Consider the following 3,656-nt stretch of genomic DNA (forward strand, 5'->3'; position numbering starts at 1 on the left):
GTAAGATGTGATTTGGCGGCATTATTAAGCCTCAAACTTTTTTGAGTCGTGATGAACCATATCGTTTATAAGGCGTGACTTAAGGCGACATTTTTGCATATAATTAATAATTTACATATATTTTCTACTATTATTCGTTTTTATATACACATATGACTTAAGCCAGCATTTTGTTAAAGTTTGGTGGTAGATAAAAGACAAGCTTTTTAGAACATTGTTTATAACATTACGAAGGATTTTGACTTCCGTATTTTTGTTTATGAAATAATTTCACTAAACTCTAATATTATGTTTTGAAAGTTTTAACAATATGATATCATAGATGTTTTCTTTTACAAAATGATTTTTATAATATATATATATATATTAATTTTGGAAATCTTTAGAAATAGTTCATTTTGTACATTTCAAACATTGGCCATAATATTTTTGAAATATGGCAATTTTGGTCCTTGTATGCTCCACTGCCTGTTGATTCTAATACAAATAGATATCCCACCGTCTTTGGCTCTCTTTATCCATTACATTAATCTCTCTCTTCGTTTACAAAATTCCACGCTTTTCTTCTATTGTGACCGCCATTTTTTCGGGCGTTCTATTCTCAACTGAGTCGGAGCAGGTACTAGCGACGGTGGACAAAATTCATAACCCTAGGAAGAATCAACATATCCTTTCTGTTCGCTCTCGCCTCCTTCTATATTCGGTTAGGGCTCAGATTGTTTCATATATAATCTCCAATTAATGATTGCTCTCATCATACCTCGAATTTGCATCGTCTCAGGGATGCTTCACCCGAAAAGGCCCCCATCTCTCAAATTACCGTCTGTACAATCAGAAGTTGAAGACTACAACTACATTCTACACACAGTCGTCCTATCTCCGCTATGCCTTCATCCACTAAAGCCCGTCGTAGGTTTTGGGTCAGTTTCTTCCAAACGAACTTGTAATTCCTTTTAGGGCAATCAATTATAAAATAAGTGTTCATCTTTTTTGCAGGAAAAATCACATCTTGCTAAGATTATGTGCAAACTACTTTGCTCAACGTCGTCTCCGTCAGCCACGGTTCTCAAAGTCTTCCAGACACCGGATGTAGGATTGAACAAAATGAAATCAGGTTTGATTTTAGAGACATTGAAACAAATTATATCATATTACTTATTTTCTTTTGAACACCATAGATTTGTTTTTTCCTTGTCAGATTACTTACAAATATCAGTGCACATCAGGTGCTCGACAAAATGTGTCAAAGAATGTTCAAAGCTTTTTTGTCAAAGATGTTCGAAGCTTCTTTTGTCATGGATATCTATTGAACCTCATTGCAAAGTGATATCAGTCTATGAAAAATGATGTGTTTACCCAAACCTTTAATGATTAGTCGTTCTAAGTTTTAGTTTCAAGCCAATATTGTGATTACTTGAATATAACATGTTTCAGTTGATATTGTTGAATACATGATGGTTCTAGGTGATCATATGAGAGAGACACTTCAACAAGTCCAAGATGTTGTTCATATTACATGTATAATCATAAGAGAATATCGTGCTTTATATGGAATTGGTCATAGTTACAAGCATTGTAAGCAAACATCTAGATTATTTACATGTTTTCATTTGGAAAATTTCCATTATAAGTTATCCTTGATGTTTTTATTGAAGGTTTGGGTGTTTTATTTTGGAAGTTACTGTTTGATTATTTAACTTTACACACTAAAATCTAACGTTTCTTGGTTCTATATGTAATGTTACAGGAAGATATGTTCTTTATCTAAGGGACCTCTAGATTTTATTCTGAACTAAAGTCCGTGAGTGTTCTACGCATTCATGTGTGGACTGAATCGCACATTTGGTTACTTCTCGATCACAATTTTAATCTAAATGCTTAACTGGATGTATGATCATACGATCACATTATCTACTGAACAATTTCAATTTTGTAATGAAAAACACCCACAATGTGCATTTTTTATTTTTACTTAATTTTGATCTTTCACTTTTGTGATTTCTATAGGGATTGTGGGAAACAAGTTTATTTAGGTAAGTAATTGTGATCACTATTTGTCATTTAACATTTGATTCTCTTAGTTCTTTCTATTTCAATTTGGATCTGTTTCCATTAGTTCCTAATTTGATTGTTCTATCAGAATTCTCTGTGCTTGATTTTGTAGGTGGATTCAACATTGCACATGTTGCTGCAAGGTAAATAGTTCTCTAATAGTAGCACCTTTTAAACCATCATCGGTATATGAATTTTCTCTTCATTATACAGGGCATATGATCAAGCTGCCATTAGATTCCCATGATTAAATGTTGATATCAATTATAACATAAACGATTACCATGAACATCTTAAACAGGTTCAACTAACCTATCAATAGATCTTCGATCATATTTAGACTAGATTGCTACTGTATAAAACGTACTTTATAAAACGTACTTTAACTGATTGTTAATAAATTTTCTAGATCAAAAACTTAACAAAGGAAGAGTTCGTTCATGTTCTTCGTCTTCAAAGCACTAGATTCTCTATAGGAAGCTCAAAGTATAAAGGCGTTGCCCTACACAAATGTGGTCGATGGGAAGCTCGAATGGAATGGTTTCTCGTGAACAAGTAAGAACATATGAAGTTTAATCAGTAAAATTGGTTCAATTTTCATCATAATTTGCATTTTTTAGGTACATCTACCTTGGATTATTCGAGAAGCTGCAAGGTTCATTTGTATCTTGATCTTATTTCTCCTTTTTTTTCAATTTTATTATTCTAAATTCCATTGAAATACTCTATTCTTCCTGTTTCTTCATGGGTTTTTTTCTTATGGATATAGGATTTATGATATTAATGGCGTTTTGTAGCCAATGATTTGTTATAGTGTTACAATTATGAAACCAATTTGTTAATTTATTGTACGAACTCTATTTAATCTACTACATTTTCTCATTAACTTGTAATTATATGCTTATCTTCCTATGAAAACAAAATAAAAAAATAACTGTAAAATGTTAGTGTATTTACTATTATTTTAAGTGTTAAATTTATCTACAGAAACATGATTTGCTATGTATGGGATGATAAAATTAATTCCATTTTTGTTTGTTTCAAGCTTTAGAATGACATGTGAATGCAAGATTATGTATCGATCTTTGTACTACAAGAGAGAGGTATTTTCACATTTATTATTATTTTTGAATTTATTGTAGTACATTTTTATGTTTAAAATGGAAGACCAATGTTTAAAAAAAAATTGAAATGATTTGGCTATGGTTACATTTTTTCTATTATTGTTACATTTTTTCTTTCTTTAATTAATTAATGGTTTTACTGGATCACTTGAAAATTAAAGTTTTAAAATAATATAACTACTTGTAAGAAAATTTGTGGTGTTTTAACTTTTAACTATATCTTAGTGATAATTTATTTTTAATAGTTTTGAACAATTATCATATATAATTATAAACAAATTTTATTATAATACTATAATAGTATTAATAAACATTAAGAAATATGGGTGAAAAGTTTTTGTTTGTTTCAGTTGGCATAAACATGCCAACTTATGAAAATAATTATTTGACTTTTAAATGGTCAGATCATCACAATCAAAATTATATTATCTAAGACATTAAAACATGATTATTATCATTTAAATTAGTAATATAGTCATT

General features: G+C 30.0%; 1 long non-coding RNA gene across 6 annotated transcripts; it reads left to right on the forward strand.

The window, feature by feature from the left end:
* The first annotated feature begins 530 nt into the window (after positions 1-530).
* Positions 531-2,938, forward strand: LOC145128435 (uncharacterized). Of its 6 annotated transcripts, none has more exons than XR_013716900.1 (9): positions 531-703; positions 782-920; positions 997-1,114; positions 1,199-1,575; positions 1,748-2,033; positions 2,141-2,195; positions 2,266-2,353; positions 2,462-2,607; positions 2,673-2,938. It is a non-coding gene; the product is annotated as an uncharacterized LOC145128435 (long non-coding RNA). The 6 variants fall into 6 exon arrangements; XR_013716903.1 differs by having other exon boundaries at positions 1,199-1,348; positions 1,465-2,033; XR_013716898.1 differs by having other exon boundaries at positions 1,465-1,575.
* Positions 2,939-3,656: the final 718 nt, after the last annotated feature.

Source organism: Lactuca virosa, chromosome 8, assembly GCF_052849685.1.
Source record: "Lactuca virosa cultivar CGN04683 chromosome 8, Lactuca_virosa_CGN04683_v6, whole genome shotgun sequence".
Classification (NCBI taxonomy): Eukaryota; Viridiplantae; Streptophyta; class Magnoliopsida; order Asterales; family Asteraceae; genus Lactuca; species Lactuca virosa.